The sequence below is a fragment of the Rhineura floridana genome, chromosome 5 (assembly GCF_030035675.1).
Source record: "Rhineura floridana isolate rRhiFlo1 chromosome 5, rRhiFlo1.hap2, whole genome shotgun sequence".
NCBI lineage: Eukaryota > Metazoa > Chordata > Lepidosauria > Squamata > Rhineuridae > Rhineura > Rhineura floridana.
Window position 1 is genome coordinate 68,753,424 of NC_084484.1, and position 22,657 is coordinate 68,776,080.

Below are 22,657 nucleotides of genomic sequence, written 5' to 3' on the forward strand. Positions count from 1 at the left end.
TTGTATTTAAAAGGGCAAAATAATTCTGTTTCAACTATCGCTGGACACCTCTCTGTGCTGGCCTTTATTTCTAAGGCACGGGGACTGCTGGATCATTCTGTAGATTTTAGGGTCAGAAAGGTCCTTGAGGGTTGGTCGCGTTCCGCTCCCAGGCCCACTGACCGAAGGGGGCCAATCACGCCCGATGTCCTCCTCCAGATCCTGGCATTGTTTCGCTCTTTATGCTCATCTGAGTATGAGTCACACCTTTTCGCCGCAGTAACTCTGACGATGTTCTATGGTGCTTTCCGCCCTAGTGAAGTATTGGTCCCCTCTAAGCGCAATGTGTCCTACCAGGCCTTATGCTCTGGCGATTACACATTAGGTGCTGATTTGGTGAGGTTTCCCCTAAGAGTCTCTAAGACTGATCAGAAGGGCCATGGCAGTATTGTGTCTTTACGCAGTTGCCAGGTCCCTGAATTATGCCCTGTGTCTGCAATGCATCAATTCCTGTCTATTAGGCCATTGGGCCAGCGTTATCTTTTTATACATGCAGATGGTTCTGCCCTGACTCAGTTTCAATTTTGGGCCGTTGTTTGGCGGCCTTGTTGGCCAGTGGTCGCGATGTTGGAGCCTATGGGCTGTATTCTTTCCGGATTGGGGAGGCCACGGCCGCAGCCCTCGTGAGCATGAGCGTTAGCGATATCCAGGGGATTGGCAGGTGGCGTTCTTCTGCTTTCAAGTCCTGTGTCAGGTATTAATTCTAAGTAATTTTAATTTTCTGTTTTCTTTAGGTGCGCTTAGCCTTCCAGTCCCTGTGAGGATCATCCTGTGTGGCCATTCTATCGTGTTTGGGCTCACCAGAGGGCCTCTTCGACTGTTTCCGGGACACAGCTGCAGCTTTCCATCAGAGCTACAGTTAGTTGGGAGGCTCAGTGGGGCATGTTATGGGATGCGTTGATGCCATTGGTGTGCCAAATCATGTCTTCGGCTAGCCGGCCTCATGTTTTATTGGTTCATTTGGGCGAGAACGACTTGGTGCAGCGACCTGGTATGGATTTGCTGCTCAAAGTCACTCGTGATCTCACATGGCTCATTCGTTCTTATCCCGATCTCATTTTGGTGTGGTCTGACATGCTTGTGAGAAGGGTGTGGAGGTGTGCAATTCACCCCAATAAAATTGATAGGTCCAGGAAGTGGGTCAATAGGAAAGTCAGGGATTTGGTTTTGTCCCTTGGTGGGGCCTTCATTCCTCACGATAGAATTAAGTTTCATTCTCCACACTTGTTTTGAGATGATGGGGTTCATCTCTCTGAGCATGGGTGTGATTTGTTATTGGAGGATTTTAGGCGGGGCCTTGGGGATGAATCTATCTGACACTCATAATCCTCTCTCTCTGAGGTTTTCCAAACATTCAAGAGGACTGCTAATAAAATATTTTCCAGGATAGTGAAGGGTTACTCCCACAACAACACCCACTAGTGATTTTTAACTTAATCCTGAGTTCCCAATGCCAACAGAACAGCTTGAGGCACCACATCATTTTTCTACAAGATCCTTAACTATTAATTGCTTGTGCATTGGCTTATAGTATTAGGTCAGACATACTTTTCTTCTCTGCATAGATGTTCTTGCTTTATTTTTTCTGTTATCTATAATTGTCACTGACATTTGCCTTAAAGCAAAAGTGAATGTAGAGATTCCTCTTCAGATGGAAAGATCAGAGAAATTTCAAAAGAACCCACAAAAAGGTTGCTAAGACATTAAATTTATCAGGAGTCAGAGAGGAAAGGCATTCTGCACACTCCAAGGCTTTCACTAGACTTCCACGAAAGCAAAATGAATTTCAGTGCATCTTCTCAGGTGAAACATGAACGGAATTTCAAGGCAGGCCAGAAGAGCTTTGATAACACATGCAAAATTATCACAGGAGTTCCCAGTAGGTACCTTTTTGGACTCTTCAAATTCTTATTCAATCACAAGCATTTATATTAGAACTTCCATGGAAATCTGTAGGAGCATCGCTGGTTGCATTTGCTGAAGCTCATTTGGGATTGACATGAAACCAAGCTTTAAGTGTCATTGACCCAGCCCTCTGGAATGCCCATCTAACAGAGATTCACCAAGTGTCTTCAATATTAACTTTTAAACGTTTGCTGAAAACCTTTCTGTTCTGCTAGGCTTATGCGAACAATTAGGAAAACATTTTCTGTAATAGTTAGCTGGTGATGGTAATTTTAAAATTGTGTGTATTTTTGTTGTGCATATATAATTGTTGTAAACCACTTTAATTTTTAAAAAATTGAATTGTGGTATGCAAGTATTTTTACAAAACAAATAAATACTTTGTTTTCATTCCATGTATTTTTTTTTTACCTCTCTGAAGCTGCAATCCTATACACACTTACCTGGGAGTACGTTCCGTTGAACTTCTGAGTAGATGTACATAGGATTGTTCTCCATAGCTGCAATTCTATACCTGAGAGTATGTGCTATGGAACTAAGTGGGGCTTATGTTTGACTAGGTAATTTATTTATTTATTTATTTATATACCGCCCCATAGCCGAAGCTCTCTGGGCAGTTTACAGTAACTAAAAACATTAAAAACAAATATACAAATTTAAAACACATATTTTAAAAACAATTTAAAACACAATTAAAATTTTTAAAAAACAATTTAAAAACACATACTAAAATGCCTGGGAGAAGAGGAAAGTCTTGACCTGGCGCCGAAAAGATAACAGTGATGGCGCCAGGCACACCTTATCAGGGAGATCATTCCATAATTTGGGGGCCACCACTGAGAAGGCCCTCTCCCTTGTTTTGGATTGCAATGTGAATGTGAGTTTGACTTAACTAGTGGTGATTGACCTGGAAAGAGAAGTTGGTCCTGTGGTGGATAATTTGATAAAATGTTGACCAAGGGTGTGGCAGCTGTGAAAAGGAGAATTCCATATTAGGGATCACTAGCAGAATGACTAAAAATGTCAATATCACAGTGCCATTGTTCAAATATGTGGTGTGACCACACTTGGGATACTGATTTGAGTTCTGATCATACCTCAAAAAGGATATTGTAGTGTTGGAAAAGGTGCAGAAAAGGGCAACCAACTATAATATGTGTAGGCTACACCAGTAAGATGCAGACAATAACTGGGTTTATTTCTTAGGTTCATTCACACAGTTCTCAGTTTTGAATCCATCTTGGAACCACACCCTGAAACCACAGGCATGCTCAGTTCCAACTTTTCTTAAAAAAGCACTTTACCTTTTTGGCCACTAGGTGGCAACTACATGAACATATATTATACTCCTCCCTCTTTACTTTACATAATCAACATACAATCTACCTATATTACTAAACACCAGATAATTGGTCTTAACAACTTTGTTTGTGTTTATAAATTCAGCCTCTCCCTGGGCTTAGGAATTCTTTTTGAACGGCGTAGTGTAACTGTGGGTGTTTCTGGCTTGTCCACCACTGTCACTGGATGTTCTATCTCAGCAGGTGTCTCAGCAGGGACACCTCTAAAACAGTGTTAGGATCTGCTGCAGTAATTGTGGGCCTGTCAATCTCTCTGGTTGTATTTAGGGGGCAGTGTAATGGTTCCCCATCTATTTGCTCTTCTACCTCAGTCTGTGGACCCTCTGCAGGAAACTCTTCTTCATGGTATAAACGCACTTGATTTTGGTGTTGCCAAATATGCCTCCCATCTGGTAATTCCACCACCCATGAGAGCGGCCCTGTCTGTGCTACAAGATGACCTGCCAGCCAATGAGGTCCAGTCCCAAAATTAAGGGCTTAAATTAGGTTGTGCACTGTTAGGGTTCTTGATGCTGTTTTTAACTCATAGTAGAATTTTTGTGCTTCCTGCTTCTCACACACCTTAATAGCCTCATCAGGGTGTGGGATGTCCAGGTGTGTACATAATTTTCTACCTATTAGTAGTTCTGCTGGTGATTTTCCTGTGGTGGAATGTGGTATAACACAGTACTGGAAAAGAAATCTGGCTAATTTAGTCTCTAAGCTGCCACATGTCATTTTTTTTAGTCCATCTTTCAAGGTCTGTACAGTTCTTTCTGCTAGGCCATTGGAAGATGGGTGATGTGGAGCAATTCTTACATGCTTGATATGGTTTTTCTCCAAAACGTCTTGGAAAATTACACCTGTAAATTGTGGCCCATTATCACTTACCACTACTTCTGGCAATCCAAAAGTAGAAAAAGACAGGCGGAGATTATCCACAGTTGCTTCAGCAGTAGTGGATGACATGAAGTGAACTTCAAACCATTTGGAATGTGCATCTGTTATTATTAAGAACATTTTCCCCATGAATGGACCAGCATAATCAATGTGAAGTCTTGTCCAGGGTCAGTGTGGCCATTCCCATGGATGTAAGGGTGCTTTTCAAGTAGCATGGCGGTTAGATTGACAAGTCCCACACTGTTGTACCACTGTCTCAATCTGCTGGTCTGTTCCAAGCCACCACACATAACTACATGCTAATCCCTTCATCCGTACAATGCCAAGATGAGCTTCATGCAACAATTTTAGCACAGCAGACAGACTCCCTGGTGGTACTACTATCCGAGACCCCAATAATAAACATCCATCCTGGATACTCAAGGACTCCCTATGCTGATAGTAGGGCTGTAAATCTGTGCTTCCCCCCCCTCAATCCATCCATTTGTGATCATTCTTCGCACTCTAGATAACAGAGGATCTTGGTCCATCTCTTGTTTAATATTTGCTGCATCTATCAAGGATGTGGACATCAATTCAATAAGAATGGTTTCAGTAGGCTGAGATACTGACTTTGGGCAATCTGGTAGTGGAAGTCTGCTAAGGGCATCAGCATTACTCAGGGCTTGACCTGGTTTATATTCAAATTTGGAGTCATAAGCAGACAACGTCAAGGCCCATCTCTAGATTCTAGCAGATGCCATTGGGGATACTGGCTTGTTCTCTCCCAGCAGATCCTGGAGGGGCTTACAATCTGATTGTATGAGAAAACATCTGCCATATATATATGAATGGAATTTCTTTATTGCAAAAAACAACTGCTAAACCCTCACGTTCTAGCTGTGAGTAGTTTTCTTTTTTTGCTGGGGCTAGGGGTCTTGATGGATAACTAATGGGATGCTCTGATCCATCAAGCATTTGGTGGGCTAACACTACTCCCACTCCATATGGAGAAGCATCACAAGACAAGAGAAGTTCTTTACGGCTGTCATAATGAATAAGGAGGTGGATGATTTCAACAAGTTCTTTGCTGCTGCAAAAGCTCCTGCCTGCTCCTGACCCTAATGGAATCTTATCCATTTTCATAAAAGTTTATGTAATGGTGCCAATACTGTTGCCAAATTGGGTAAGAATTTGCCATAATAGTTTAGCAACCCCCAAAAGTCTTCAGTTCTGAAACTGACTTAGTGCAGGTGCCTCAGTAATGGCACGTAACTTCTCTTCCACAGGATGTATGCCTGCTGCATTAATTTTGTGTCCCAGATACACAAGTTCTGGGGCCTGAAAAATGCATTTTTATTTCTTGATATGCATGCCTGCAAATGACAACTCTGAAAGTACTTGGTCTAGGTTCTGCAAATGTGCTGCCTCTGTTGTTCCTGTAATCAGAATATCATCAAGATACACACAGACATGCAGCATACCCTGTAACAAATTGTCCATAGCCCTTTGAAAGCTTCCAGATGCAACAGAAATGCCAAAAGGGAGCTGTCTGTAATGAAACAGTCATTTATAGGTATTTATTGTTACATACTGTTTTGAACTTTCCTCAAAAAGAATCTGAAGGTACGCAGCACTTAAGTCAATTTTTGTGGAAGTTTCCCCCCAGCTAGGGTGGCATATAGATCTTCAATTCTAGGAATGGGGTATGTGTCCAGCTGTGCTACACGGTTCACAGTGACTTTAGAGTCTCCACAAATCCTTACAGTACCATCTGGCTTCAATACAGGGACCATTGGAGTAGCCTACTCAGAGAACTGAACAGGTTCGATAATACCTTTAGCCTGTAGTCAATCTAATTCTTGCTCCACTTTGTGATGCACAGCATATGGTACTGGGCAGGGCTTTAAAAAGTGGTTTAGCATCTGAATCCACAAGAATCCTACCATTCACCCCATTTAGAGTACCCAACCCATGTCTGAAGAGCTCCATATGTTTTGAAAGAATTGCTTCTGTCCCAAGCTTCTGTCCCAAGTGAGCTAATTCTGTTGATCTGTGCCCAGTTGAGGTTCAGCTGTCTTATCCAGACTAGGGCCTCTTCCTTTTATCACAACTAGGGGCAATTGAAAGGTCTCTTCTGCATATTTCACTTCTACATTAATACTGCCTCTCACTGGGACTTCTTGACCAGTATATGTGCATATAATCATATTCAGTGGTCTCAACTGTGACTCCTTATTCTTTGGCCACAAACAGTTATAAGTGGCTTTACTGATTATGGACACAGAAGCCCCTGTGTCCACTTCCATGGTTATGCTTTCCCTATTAACAATAACATCTACTTGCAGAGGTTTTTCTTTATAGTCTTTTCTAACAATGTTGTACATAGTGTACACTTCATCTGTGCCATTATCATGCTCCCTTGTACTTGCCATCTGGTGTGTCTGCTTCTTGCTACCTTCCTTCCCCCTTGTCTGTGCCCTTTTTCTATGGCACATTTTGGCTAGATGGCCTTGTTTCAAGCAAAGCCAGCACTCGCTACTCCTGTGGTGGCATGGGTGGCCATCATATTTCCACAGCAAAAACAGGGAGTTGCGCCATGTAAGTGGTTTCTCTCTTCACCCAGACAGTCTTTCTTAGCCAATGTGGTACTGGATAATTTATGCATGTTGGCAGTAAGTGCCTGGGCATCACTTGGATGTTGAGAGACCCCCTGTAAATCTAAAGCATGCTGAACTGTAACCTCCATGCATTGTGCAATTTCCAGGGCTTTTTAAAAATCTAATTTGGATTCTGCCAATAAGAGCCTCTGAATCCTCTCATCACTGATGCCACAGACCAGTTGGTCCCTCGACATGGCATTCAAGGTGTCTCCAGACCCACAATGCTCTGACAGGTGACACAGTTCTGCTACATAAACTGCCACAGATATCCCAGGAGAGTGTGAAATACTGTTGAACTTAAATTGCTGCACAATTTCAGATGGCTTGGGGTTGTGGTGATTTGAGACAATCCCAATCCAGTCCTCAAAGGATTTGGCACTGGGCTTTTCAGGAGCTACCAAACTCCTAATCAGTCTATATGTCTTGCTCCACAAACACTCAGCAAAATAGCCCGCTTCTTGCTATCATCATTAATATCATTAGCAATGAAGTACTGGGACAGTCTCTCTATACTGCACCCAGTCCTCCTGATCAGCATCAAACTCCTTCATAAGTCCATAAACAGCTGTTTTCCTATTACACTGCTACTCAGTGTGTGAAGGAATCCAAGGAGACTGATACATCCAGTTTATCCTTATTGCCAGTATAATATATGTAGGCCTCACCAGTAAGATGCAAACAATAACTGTGTTTATTTCTTAGGCTCTTTCACACAGTTCTCAGTTTGGAATCCATCTTGGAACACCCTGAAAACACAGGCATGCTCAGACCCAACCCATATCTTATACCAACATCAGTGGGCTGGAGCATGACTGTTTTTCATGAAGACGCATGATTGTTTTTCTTTTAGAAAAATGTAAGGAGGACATGGGAGAGGTGTATACAATTATGCATACTGTGGAAAAGGTAGATAATGTTTTTCTTCTCTCATAATACTAGAACCCGGAGTCATCTAATGAAGCTGAATATTGGGAGATACAGGACAGACAAAAGGAAGAGCTTCACACAGCATATAGTTAAACTATGGAATTCACTACCACAAGGTGTAGTGATAGCCACCAACTTGGACATAGACGAATTCATGCGGATAAGGCTGTCAAAAGTCATGGTGGCCATGTTACCATATTAGTGGCTATATTAATCATGGAGGCAGTATGCATCTGAACACCAGTTGCTGGGGATCACAAGGGAAGAGAGTGCTATTGCACTCACGTCCAGCTTGTGAGGTTTCCATAGACATCTAGTTGGCCACTGTGAAAAAATAATACTGGACTAGTTAGGTGTTTAGTCTGATCCAACAGGAGTCTTTTCATGACTGGTATTTCATGCCATTATGTGATTTTTGTGACTTCCTTATGCCAAAATGCATGTCTGCTGAAAGACATCCATATATTTTAAAAGACCCCCACATTCAGCAGGGGTATTTGAATCTTCCATATGATCACTACATATCACCATAATGAGGATGTTGGCAAAACCAACACAGATCACCCTGAGTATGGAAACCCACCTTAAACACATACATTCTTAAGTCTGTTTTTTTCTGTTTGGAGTTAGGAAATTATCCCATGCAGGTTTAGAAGCTGAACAACTATATTACCTTCTCCAGGAGCTGGCACTATCATAAATAGCAGTATGAAGGAGTTTCTTCCACTAGTACTGTCTAGGTCAAAAGGGTGTCCATTTCAACTCTTGTGGGTGACCAGTGTCACTCGTGCCAACTCTTGTTTTATCCAGAGCTGAACCCACTAAATAACATGGACATCCAACAAGTAACACAGATCAAATGGACAAGAGTAATGAATTGCCAGAAAATAAGGAACTACGGTTCAGTAGGCTAGATACAAGGGAGTGCAAAGGGGCATCTGGGGTTAAATACACCTGCAGTCACAAAGGACAGCAAGTTCTGTATGGGGCAGAGATTACAGCTAATAAGGCTGGACAGCTGGCAGGATAAATAAAAGGAGGAAAGCCAGGTAGATCAATGCCTGTCACTGCTGCCCTTGGGGAAAAAAAGATAAAGGGGGGAAATACAGAGAGGATCTAGACACGAAGGACATGAAACCTACACAGATGAATATCCACTGCACAGCAGACCTCAGTCACTCAAAATCTGTCATGCTGAGAGACTAGACAGAGCCATAAAGAATTGCAGACGAGGTTAAAAATATACTCAGTGACTACGAGTGATTACACCAACTCTCCAGAGGCCAGCTTTGGGGGGAGAAGAATGCTCGTTAGCATCTTCTGTTTCATTGGTCCAGACATTAATTCCTGCTCCCCTGGCTGTTGTGAGAACAGAGGGAGATCAAGAGTCTCCTGAAACACACAGCAGTGGACACAAAGCCTTCTGAATATTTTCCTGAAAAATGTAGATGCCACCTCTGGGACAGGACAGGAGATAGTAACTGTATGCTGCTCATCTGTACCCTTTCTACTAAGAACTTTCTTTTTGTGTCCCTCTCCTCTCCCTCCCCATTTCAAATTTCTGAGACTTTCCCAAGGTCTAGATCACTGTGATTGAACTGGCGGGTCAAAATTTTCTATCACATGGAGGCTTATGCATGTCTCACAGGTGTTGCAAATAATCCCAGATCAAGTGAAAAGAAAAATGGAAAACCTTTGCAGGGGAGAATGTGGCATCAGAGAATTCCAGCTGATAAAATAATGTGGGTCAACTGACCCATTTACATTCCATACAAAAAACAGAATGTCTTTGGATCAGTGAGCATGAAGTGCTGCAGAATTCAAAACACTTTTTTTTTTAAAAAAAAGAGCTTGCATTTCAAGAGAATTGGTGAAAAATAGCAAGATAGGATGCATTTTCTGTGATACGGAAAGCAACACTGAAAGGCATCATTTCAGTTCAATCTGAAGAAATATATTTCTTTCTTTGAAGGCGATTGATTAGCTATTGAGCATGAGAACAACTCATCCACAGAGCCATATCCAAGAACATTTTACTAGGAGTAACCTCATGCTACCAATCAAAATTTAGTTATAGCAGGTCTTGAATAAGGGAGCAATCCAAACCCAAGATCTGCTGGGATGATCAGAGTTTGAAATAGGTGGATCTCTGGCTGAGGTCTACACCAGCTGAAGTCCTCTGTCCCTGGTCAGCCAGATATATGTGGGCGTTGTCCTGCATCACAGCTCAGCCAGGGCTCATTGTGTTCTGGAGGAGGGATAGGGGCAGGATGGGGATGAAGAAGTCTTACCCCAGTCAAACTCCAGTCAGTTCAGTCACATGACCTAGCAATCCAGTAGAAGTTAGGCTGGCAAATAGGGTGATGTAAGTCAAATTCTATTTTTAAAGACTTGTTTCCCCTCTGCCAGGCTCAGGGTAATTCAGCCAGTGGTAGCCCCACTCCTAAACGGAGTTTGGAATAGGTATAAATTACACAGGCATAATTTACCCTGACATCAATTACACTGCCTTTTTATAGCTTGGACTGCTGTGACTTTGTGTGTGAATGAATGTTTTATTGAAGCAAACACTTTTTAAAATGAAATATTAATATTGATATTTTTGAAGTGAATTTTTAAAAATCCCCTTCAGGCACAGAAAACTGCTAGAAAAAACCTCAATCTGCAAGGACAAAAAACAACAACAATAAATCGGAAATTTGATGTCAAATTCGATTTTTGAGAAATTCGAGCACACCCCTACTATCCAGTTCCTAGGCACTCTTTCTGTAAATGTTTTTGATTATGAGTTTCATATACTTTGTCAAAAACAATTACTTTGCTATGTATGATAGTGGGTGGCATAAAAGGAAAAACACAAGTGGGATTTAGCTTTTAAGGTACATTTTGTGTGGCTCAAGGGCTCTCATTAGAATATTTTCAGCACTTAGCCTGCAAATGTTTGATCTCTTTCTGATTATTCCTGATAAGAAGATAATGCTTTAAAATGTTTGTGGCATAGATGTCCTGTGTATTTTATTCTAACAGACTTAAAACTCTAAACAGACCATTCAGAGTTATAATAGTCAATTTAAAAAATATAAAAGAGAAGGAAAATATATCTATGTTCTACAGAGCAACATAAGCAAGTTGAAGAAGTCAGACCTTGCAATATTACTTGAAGCTCGCACAGGGAGTAACCAACTGCTATTTATGGCTGGCTTTTGAGAAGGAATAAATGCCTAGTAGGTGGACTTTGGGGTAATACCTAGAGAATTTGTTGCTGCGCTGTTCTAATGCCTTGCCTCTGTGGTATGTTTTACTTAATCTGCATGCAGTGGGATAGTCACTTTGTATACAGAGAAATGTATTAACTAGCTGGCTACAGATATAATCAACTGCAATTCCCATCATCTCACAAAATGCTGTCACACAATTAGAAACACCAATGCTGACTTTATCCATTATTTACTAGTTCACAGTATGTTCTTGCACATCAGTGCGTAATTAGAGAGATGTAAGGTGACTGGGGAGGTCTTAATATGGAGCTAAGCTCCAGAACCTTTACTCCCAGAACTGCATTCCTGACACAACCCTTGCAGATTGATGTGTTTCTCGAGAACACCACTTGGGCTACAATATCAACCTTGTCATCTAACTAAACATTCAGTCATCTGATCCCAAGACCCTAAGTTTCAGCCTGGGAACATGTTCTTCAGTTTGGATTTAGAAATGTTTTGAAGTTCTATGAGAACCCTAACTCAAACCAAGTCTCAGTACTATATGCAAGATTTTAATCGGGGCAGAAGCAGGGAAGGATATCTACAATCATTAGAGTAGAAATAGGAATATTTCTGTTTCATGTCAGTTTTGCTTCTTAATCATAGGTTGGTCCTCTTACATCCTATGTTGTTGTTTGTGGTAGATTTTTTTAAAAAATAACAAAAATGTACATCTAAATTATACAAAAGTACACCCTTTCCACCTATTCTTCCCTTAAAGTACACATTTTATGCTTTTTCAATGCATTTCCTCCTCAAATAGTTCTTATGCATTTTTCATTAAATACACATTTGTGTGCATTTTAAAAAACCTGAAACCATGTCACAACATTCAGATAAATCCATAATCTAATAAATAGTTGCATTCTGATCTGCATGTCCAGGACTGCAAAGTAGGTCAGTTTGCATTAAAATACAGACCAAATAAATTCCTTCTTCATCCCCTAATAGATTTTGTAGAAATATTTTGAATATACAGTATAACCTCTTTTCATAGAAGTGATATGGGGAACATCCAAAATTTTCAGATATGCAAGTGTTTGATTAAACATGCATTACATAAAGTTGTATCAATGGCTACATGACCAATATTTAAATATCTGAAGTTTTTACAATCTGGACTCTTTTGTAATTCTAGGGAGGAGCAGATTCCTTCAGTTCCACTCCATAATTATTCTGCAGTTCTCTTACCCCTTGGGTTCCACTCAAGTTGCCCTTTGGCAAGAAAGAAGAAATTTGGAATGTTGATAATGGATTTTGTGCAAGAAAAAGTATTTCTTCAAGATGCATAGTTTGCATTTTTTAAAGAAAAGATTTGTATCCCAAAATAAAAGAAAAATGTTGCCTTTCCAAAGAAATATACTAGTTCCAGCTCAGAATGAAACGACAACAAAAAACAAATAATTAAAACAGCAAACTTCAAAGCAATTTTGTAAAAACTGCTTTTATGACGAAAAATATTCATTTTATTTTTACTCTTATTTTCTTTCCACAGGAACACATAGGTGTACCTGTTCAACATGCAAACAAAATCAGAAACAAAATCCACCAAAAAGTTCCAAAAGGCACTTATTTTGAGTTGGATCCAGGCTCGTCGTTCCTCAAATGGAAGGGCTCCTTCTGATCACAGAAGGGTGTGTAATCCGGTGTAGGGTCCTGCTATGATTTCCCATAGTTAGGAACAGAAGGAGGCAGCAATTTCCAGCCCATCCTGGGTTTGTTGCAATCAGCATTGTTCTTATTCCACTACAGTTCACCTTTCTCTTAAGCCCATGTTAATGTTCTCACTCATTTGTGGGCTAAAAAGAACAACAGCAGCAAATTCCACTCACGTTTGCTTGATTGATTTCTGTTCCTGACTTCAAATGAACATGCAAATTAGGGACATTTCTGCTCCCATTTCCATCAAAATTCTCCAACATTCCTATTGGGACCTGCCTCTTCTTCTTGCAGCCACCAGCGCCAACTCCCACATTGCTCTGGAGGGTCTTCCAACCCTCCAGAGCAGAGTTTCAGAAGGTCGAGGGTTGTAAGGGAAAGCAGGAATTAGCAAAAATATGTCCACTTCCCCTCCTCTCTCACAGGAACTCTGCATCCAATTCCTTTATTTTTATTTGCTTCTTATTGCAACATATATATATTTTGGGGGGGGACTATTTAAAAGAACATTTTTTTGTAAAAAAAAAAACCCTTTTATATTGTTTTATTTCCCGTATAACATAACTTGAAAAATCACTACCCCCCACTACTCAACCCCCTAAAACTTCTTTTTATCATTACATCTTTTCAGTGCACATATTCTGAAAATATAATTTCTGGCATCTGCCATTATGAAAAAGGATTCCAGATTCTGTCAGTATTATAATTCTGCTCTGGCAAATATTTCCAGCAAAACTGAACTTCAATATTTGGGCAGAAAATTGACAGAGGTTCTTCTAGCATTCCTGTATAAATATGCATGGACAGATGGCAGGACTGCTTTAGATAGATTAAAAATAAGTCATCAACTATGGCATGTATGAGAATTTCCATTCCAATACTTACCATTATGAAGTAGTGGATCTTCTCCGAGTGCCACAATTTTAATATATTCTTTAATTCTCTAGCACTCAATATAGCAGGTCAAGTGAGAAATAAACTAGAATAATCATTCATTTTCTCAGGTGATCGCACAGCAGTTGTTCTCCACATACACAGTAATCGTATGGCAAGAGATTATACCTGACCTCACGAAATATAAAATCCAGAAGATTTCTTTCAGGTGCCAGCTAAAACCCTTTTAGTGTGTCACACATTTACATTTGATACATGTTTTGTTCACCAGTTTTATTATGCATGACAGTAAATTGGATTGGTTCCAGACTTTGCTCCCACCTGTCATGAGCCATGACATCATGTGGAACGGATGTGGAGCAAGAAGGATGAGGAAGAGGAGGAAAAGGAGTCAGACTTGGACTTGAGGGGAAGGCACTAGTGACATGTCTCCAGACACGATTGAGCTTGAAGACTCCTGCGCCACTGACAGTGACAGCTCCGTCCCTGTAGTTCCAGTTACCACTGAGAGGACACTGTCCAGTCAGGAAGCTGTCTCTCCAACTTCACTTCAACCCCCTTCCTCACTCACTCCACCGTTGCCTCTGTGCACCCCTCCTCCTGAGGAGGAGGACCTTGCTGAGGCAGTTCAACTGCCCTCACCTCAGACACATAGATTGCGGCATCTGTAGACTCAAATAGTTCCCACTATTCCTCTGAGGAGGAGCGCTGGTGTGCATGTGCACACTCCCAGCAGTGACACTTTCATCATGCAAATAGGGAGCCTGCACATCCTTACTTAAGACTGGTAAGGAGGCGTGTCTGATTGCTGCGACAATGTCTTGTCCTAGCTACTCCTAGTAATGATGCTGAATCCTGTGTAATCTGTAAAATGATTCATGAAGCACTCTGAATTGAAACTTTCTATTAAATCCATTAAAAAAAGCACACTCATTTGATATCTCTATTCCTGTTCTCTTACAATTCATTACCTCAGGAGAATTACACCCATTACACCTGGTGGCATGGATACAACAAGGAATAAGGGGCTGGAAACACAACTGTGAATGGAGTTAGTGACAAGTTGCACATGGTGAATTTTAATCGTTCTTTTTTCTCTATATGCTTAAAAAAACCATTTCTGTATCCTGCTTAGAAATTCTGAATATTAAGCAATGTATAAATATCTTAAATAAATAAATAATGGTGCAAAGCAATTGACTTATTATAAAAGGGAGATATATGGTCAGACAAAATGGCTTATGGAACACTGGAGTATTTTCCTGATATACTGGGGGGGGGGAAATTCAAGATAACGTGCATCCATGTAGTTTATTTAATTTATTGTAAGAATTCAGCAATATTATGTAAATGTATGTAAGTATGAGTTTTCTTTAGTTGTAATATTATTTCATTATTCAAAAGAAAAAGAAAAAAGAAAAAAGCACACCCATGTGTCTGTGTCTTTCTTCAGGTAGTTCGGGCAGGACACCACCAGTGGAAGCATCCAGTGGGAGTGACTTTTGACAACTGCACTCTCTCCTTGCACCACCTCCCGCACTGTTTTGGAGATTTAGGGGACTCTCTACAACAGTGTGGGAGGCAGCACTGGGAGCTGTAGAGTGCGCAAGGAATAGTCAAAAGTCATCTTCTCCCCATCCACTACTGGAATCCTTCTGCTGGATCAAAAGCCTTCTGTGGACAGAACAAGGCATCTAATCATGTCAGAGGCAGCATGTCTTTGAATATCAGTTGCTGGAAATCACAACTGGAAAGAGTGCTGTTGCATTTAGATTCTGCTTGCAGGTTTCCCATAGGCATCTGGTTGGCCACTGTGAGGATAGGGTGGTGGACTAGATGGACCATTGGCCTGATCCAGCGGGGCTTTTCTTATATTATTTTGTCTATGGAAGTTGAAATACAACTCCAATCCAATATATAAATTGCACTGAAACCCATTTTGATTAAAGGTTGCATAAAAATATTTTAAATAAATGTAAATGCTTTAAATAATTTATGAGATTAAGCAGTTTATAAACACTTTTAAATTAAAAAGAAAACTCTAAAATAGTAGTAGTAATGGGGGACTTCAGTTATCCCGATATCTGTTGGGAGACAAATTCTGCCAAACACGGCGCCTCCAAGAAATTTCTGACTTGTGTTGCAGATAACTTCCTCCTACAGAAAGTGGAGGAAGCAACCAGAGGATCAGCTATCCTGGACTTGATTCTAACCAACAGAGATGATTTGGTGGATGAAGTGGCAGTTATGGGAACTCTGGGGGAAAGTGACCACACCATACTTGAATTCTTGATTTTAACAGAACCAAAAGCTGAGAGTAGCCATACGTGAACCCTGGACTTCAGGAAAGCTGATTTTAATAAATTCAGAACAATTGTAAGTACAGTTCCATGGCAAGCCACCCTCATGAGAAAAGGAGTCCACAATGGGTGGGAATTTCTAAAAAAGGAAATTCTAAAAGTGCAATGGCAAGCAATTCCAACAAAGAAAAAAGGGGGAAAACAGCAGAATAAGCCAATGTGGCTTCATAAAAAGCTTAGAGATGACCTGGAGAGAGAAAAAGGACACATACAGGAAGTTGAAAGAAGGCCAGGCCACAAAGGAAGAGTACAGGCAGGTACCACGGAATTGCAAGCATGGCGTCAGGAAGATTAAAGCAGACAATGAGCTGAGGCTAGCAAGAGATGCTAAAAGCAACGAAAAAGCTTTTTTCAGGTACGTCCACAGTAAAAGGCAGAGAAAAGAAATGGTGGCACAGCTACTCAATGAGGATGACAAAATGATAACAGATGACAAAGAAAATGCAGAAGCCCTCAGTTCCTACTTTGGCTCAGTCTTCTCCCAAAGAAGGGTCTATGATCCTCCCGGGAAACATGAAGGGGCAAGATTGGAGCTTGAGATTGATAGACAAATGGTCAAGGAATAGCTAATCACTTTGAACGAGTTCAAATCGGCAGGGCCTGATAAACTGCATCCTAGAGTATTGAAGGAACTGGCTGAAGAACTCTCAGAACTGCTATCTATTATCTTTGCAAAATCATGGAGGACTGGTGAAGTGCCGGATGACTGGAGGAGAACTAATGTTCCTATCTTCAAAAGGGGCAAAAAGGAGGAACTGGGGAACTACAGACCAGTCAGCCTAACACCAATCCCTGGTAAAACTCTGGAGCAGATTACAAAACAGTCAATCTGTAAGCACCTTGAAAACAATAGGTGATTACTAGTAGCCAACATGGATTCATGAAGAACAAATCCTGCCAAACTAATCTTATCTCATTTTTTCATCAGGTAACCTCCCTTGTAGACTGTGGGAACACTGTGGACATAATATATCTCGACTTCAGCAATGATATTCTGATTAGCAAGCTAGCTAAATGTGGGCTGGATGGAACAACTATCAGGTGGATCCACAGTTGGATCCAGAATCATTCACCATATGCTCAGAGGCACATGTTACCAAATTCTTGCAAGCTACACAGCAAGTGGATTGGACTGTGAAAGACCAAACCAAATTGTGTTTGCATTTTTACAAATTTGTAGGGCAGTACAATATCTCAGAGGGGAGGTCAGGTCTCCTGCTCCCCTGGTGCATTCACTATAGCTGCCCAATTTCCCTGCTTTTTAAAGTTGGATGGAAATATCTGTGGGCTAATGGTATGTTCTTAAACCGCAAGGGTTTTTTTGCCTATTAGTGAATTTCCCTGCTTTTTAATCCAGGAGGTAAGAAATAGGATCCTGTGCAAGTTTGCTGAGAATGGATTTATCATTTGCATGCTTATTAAGTTCAGTGGGATTTACTCCCCTGCAATCATGCTTAGGATAGTTGCAACTGACCACAGGGGATGGGGAGGGGAGGAGGAGGGAGGGGAGGAAGGCAGAGGAGAGGACTGGGATGGGAGCAGACAGGAGGGGGAGGGGAGAAGGACAGGTTTGATCATTTGCATGTTTATTGAGTTTGGTGCAATTTACTCCCATGCAATCATGTTTAGGATAGGTAAAACTGACCCAGGGGGTCAGCCCGAGGGAGGGCTGGAATGGGCAGGAAAGGAGGAAGGGAGAGTGGACAGGAAGGAGGGGGAAAGCAGGCCTGATCATTTGCATGGTTATTGAGTTCAATAGGATTTACTCCTATGCAATTATGGTTAGGCTAGGAAAAACTGACCATGGGGGAGGAGGGGGGAGGGGGAAAGGGAAGGAGCATATTGGAGGAAGGGAGAGGGTGGGTTTGATCACTTGCATTTGCATTATAGAGTTCAATGGTATTTACTTTCATGCAATCATGCTTAAGATAGGTAAGACTGACCACGGGGAGGAGGAAGGGAAGAGGGGAAGGGGAAAGGAAAAGAGGGGATGGGGATCGGGAGACAGGGGCAAAGGAAGGGGGAGGGAAGGGGCAGGAGGGAGGGAAGGATGGGTGGGTTTGATCATTTGTATACTTTTTGAGTTCAATGGGATTTATTTCTGTGCAATCATGTTTGAAAATGGAAATGGACTGCCTTCAAGTCAACTGGACTTATGGCGACCCTTTGAATAGGGTTTTCATGGTAAATGGTATTCAGAAGTGGTTTTACCATTGCCTGTCTCTGAGGCTGAGAGGCAGTGACTGGCCCAAGGCCACCCAGTGAACTTCATGGCTGTGTGGGGATTTGAACCCTGGTCTCCCAGGTCATAGTCCAACACTGACCTGGGGGAGGGGAGCGGGAGGGGAGGAGATTGGGTGGGTGGGCACTGGGCACAAGGGAAGCCCCTTTCCTTTCCAAAAGGAAACATTGTGAATAGTATCATGGCTTTTCAGGCTTTCCCCCACCTTTTTACTCTACAGCAGGCACATGTAGCCTCCCACCCAAACTTAAACCAAAGCTGTCCCTGGTGATATCCACAACAGGCCTTTATTTCACTTTAGAGAGTCATGGTTTCTCCTAAAGAATCCTAGGAAGTGTAGTTAGTGAAGGGAGCTGAGAGTTGCTAGGAGACGCCCTGTTCTCCTCACAGACCTTCAATCAGAGTGGCTGACTGTTAAACTAGTCTGGCCACTGGAGCTCTCTCAGTGGAACAGGAGTCTCCTCTGAGCACCCTTCACAAACTACACTTCCTAGGATTCTTTGAGGGAAGCCATAACTGTCTCACTGAAATCAGAGTATGGTGTGGGTGTGGCCCTCTGATTAGGCAAGCCCAGCAGCTGTGTTTCTGGCATTTAGAACACTGACAGTTGGTTCTTACTGAGCATGCCTGATGTTATAATTGGGTTCAAGCCAAAATTTCTTAAATTAATTAAAAATCAGCCAGGCATTTCTTTTTTACTTTTAAACTGCAGAAGGTGAAGGTCAGAGTATGGGGCAAGGTCATTAACAGGACTACAGGTACTCTGTGAACATGGCTGAATTTTAATGAATTTCAACAGATTATGAGAACTCAGACAGAAAAAAGTCCAAAAGGGCTCTGGGTCCCCCCCCCTCTTTCTAGACTTTGAACTCTCTATTCTCTCTGACTGTTTTGTGTATTGCCATAAAGATTGAGAGTGTTGTTAAGCAAGCGTTTCTGAGTTCAGGAGTTTTGTAAGGGTTTGCTTTGAAATGAGCTTATGGGAAGCATCAGAATGGCATGGGGGTATTTTCAATTTAACATTGCAGAATGTGAAAAATCCATGCTGGCTATAGTATACAGCCACTCTCATGGCTGTATAATCACTCTGTCTTTCTGTGTTTCATGTTACATAAAGAGGGGATCTGATGCTGTGTCAGTGGCCTCATAACCTAGACTGTACACAAATGGCCCTCTTTTCAGGACATATTAGTGTAAATTACAACAATTTGATTGGCTTTATTATAATCATGTTGTTTTTACTAGTAGTTTATAATCTTCTAACTGATTCATTTTGAAACTGAGTGTATACAAGCAAGACCTGGACTCAAATGAACTGGTGTCTACATACACCATTAAACCTGTAATATGTGTAGTAAGAACCCAGAGAGTTTGGGCACGATCTAACTCACATTTATGCTGAGCTGAGGGGAGTTGGATGTGGTGGATCTCCAGCTAAGCCGGCTGGGTCCTGGCTGAGATGGGCTATGCCAGCACAAGTCCCTCAGTTTGGCTCAGCCGGCCAAACCCAGCTCAGCTGGGACTCAGCCAGCTCAGCTCAGACTGTTGTAAGTGAAGCTGCCATAAGCCAGTGTAAGTCCCAAAAAAGGGGCATTCCGGGGGCATGTCAGATGACAGGCAGAGGTGAGGGGACTTAGGCGACATCCAACTCATGTTCAGAGTGCTCCTGCAGGTCCCAATTCAGGCAAATGTTATGCTGGGATAAAGGTTGGTCTAAGAAAATTAATACAATAGAAGTCCGTGGAGTAGTATTTGGGAGAAGAGGCTTTTACTTTCTGGTTCCTGCATGCAGCTCCCAACTGAGCTGGCGTTCAGCCAACCCAGAGGCTCCTGAAAGGCAATTGGATGTGGCAGAACATCATGCCAGCTCTTTTGCACCAGCACCACTTACGGTGACTTGGATTGTTCTGTTAACCTCTGAAGATCATGTTCTTGCACATAAATGAGACCTATGTGTTAGTCCTTCACACAGATAACATGTTTCAAAATCAGAGATTATAAACAAGCCATTCTTTGGACTACCTAGTTTTCTAATGCACTACCTAATTATGATGAAAACTAGCAATGAACTTAAAGCTGCATTTCAGGGTTTCTATATATTTATCAATAATAATTATTTTAAAAAATATTTAAAATACTACTGGCGCAGGTAGCAGACAGCTAGTTCCTAGTTTGCAGGTAGGGATAGGCTAATATGTCAATTTCAATTTATCTCTGTTTCTCACTTTTACAATCTTAAGATCAGTTCTTCATATATCCACATTAGTTTGTGATTTTTTTTTAAAAAAAAGTTCTCGTAAAAACTTATCAGCATTTCTGCGCATCTTTTTCTTAACATACATACTTTTGCAAAGCAATTTCCCCTAATATAATGCATTTCATGCTAAAGATGTATATGTGCTTTACCTTAGTATATATGCTTGTTTTACACATTGGTTGGCTGGAAAACTGCATTGCAAAATTCAGAGAAGTGTGAATTTTGAAGAATGGTTGAGTTTTGGTTTGTGTATTTTTTCAGAAAGTGCAAATTAGATAATGTCACCTTTAAATGTGAACTGAATCGAATGTCTGCCCTGTCCCTATCTGCAGGACACCCACACTGAGACTCTTCTGCCTGATATAGAGTCTGATTGTTTTTAGGAGTGGCCATAGCAGATGTTCCTGGGTTCAATCTCTGGAGAGCTGCCATATGTCAGTATGCTGTAGATACTGATCTAGAGACAAATAATGGAAATGGACTGCCTTCAAGTTTCTGACTTATGGCGACCCTATGAATGGGGTTTTCATAGTAAGCGATATTCAGAGGTGGTTTACCATCGTCTTCCTCTGAGGCTGAGAGGCAGTGACTGGCCCAAGATCACCCAGTGAGCTTCATGGCTGTGTGGGGATTTGAACCCTGGTCTCCCAGGTCATAGTCCAACACTCTAACCACTATGGGCCAACTGAAAAAGATTTTCTATACTAGGGGAGGGCAATTAATAAGACCTCTCCTTAAGCTTTATGTTACAAAATTTATTCTATTAATTCTATATGGTGCCGAAATTTGGGGCCCAGCTTTACGGCACACCCTAGAACAGATTCAAAACATCTTATTCAAACAAATTCTGGGGCTACCCAAGGCTACTCCAGCAGCTCATGTTAGAGCAGAACTTAGTGTTCCCTCCTTAAAGGCTAGATCAGACTTGGTATTTCTCAGGTACCGTAAGAAACTAATTACATCTAATCCCCAATTTCTGATTAGACTCTGTAGAGAGGAACAGTCGCAAAATGGAGCCTGGGAGACAAATTTTTCTAGCGTCGCTAAAACTTATGATTTATCAGATAATCTCCTTACTAATCTTGATTCGAAAGCATTGCGTATCCATATCTTTGAACATGAGGCACAAAGAGACAAAGCACTTATCACTGCAGCTCCATTCTCTCTCTGGTTTCCACACATTAAAACCACCCATGAATGGCCACTTTATCTTGATATCCTAAGGCCGCTCTTCGTAGAGCGTACACAGAACTAAGATTTCAGGTCATGCCCTCTGCGTACTTATACGGCAGATACCTCGGTACTCCATACGCAGAGCGCCTATGTCCTGCTGGGTGCAAGGCCCCTGAGGATTTAATTCATTATATGTTAGTTTGTCCCTTATTTGATGGCCCTAGAAAAAGATTTCTGGATCCGCTGATTCAAAAGAATAAAGATCTAAATGAAGCTCAGATAGTAGTATTTCTTTTATCCGCAGACCAACCTAACATAAAGATGTCTACCGCTAATTTTGCTCTGGCGGCAAAGAATCTTAGAGCCAGGCATATTAAAGCTTCCAATTAACTTAGGCGCTAAGTTTATAGAATTTTTTAAACTAAATATGCGTGTATAGTACTACTAAATGTTTTTTGTATTTTAATGACTGTGTTCCTTCTGTAACAGCCAATGGCTATGCACAGATTTAATAAACTAAAAACTAAACCACTATGCCACACTGGCTCTCCTAGAGACAAATTCTAATGCAATATAAAGCAGTTTATGTTCTTTACATTTGGCTGCAGACTGATTAATTTCATAAATAAAGCTAGACAAGACACTGGTTCAACCTAGTATAGCAATTTTCATTGAACTGATAATTATGGAAATTGGTAAAGAAGAAGTATCATAATCAGTGGGCATGTTTGGTTTTTAAGCATTTAGTTTTCACTTGACACAAACGATGACTTAGGAAAAGTGACAGGATTCATATGTAAGAATAAATAGTACTTGCTATTCAGAAGTTCACCAGTAGGCATGGCTTCACCTTGGCCATAGGCTTATAGCAATGTTAATTACAATGTTAACCCAAATCCAACCTACCAAAATATGGAAAAGCTCTATGTAGACTTGAGAGTTTAAATACATATTTCAGGTTTTCAAAATGATTGTTTTCTTTACACAAAGGATAAACACATAATTCTTTGCACAAAGCATTAAAAAATACTGTAATATTTTATTATTAAAAATGCTGCT

The 22,657-nt window shown here is 41.2% G+C and overlaps 1 pseudogene; it reads right to left on the reverse strand.

Moving 5' to 3' along the window:
* Positions 1 to 3,476: 3,476 nt before the first annotated feature.
* LOC133386063 (uncharacterized protein K02A2.6-like) lies at positions 3,477 to 6,112 on the reverse strand (annotated as a pseudogene).
* Between the last annotated feature and the right edge of the window lie 16,545 nt (positions 6,113 to 22,657).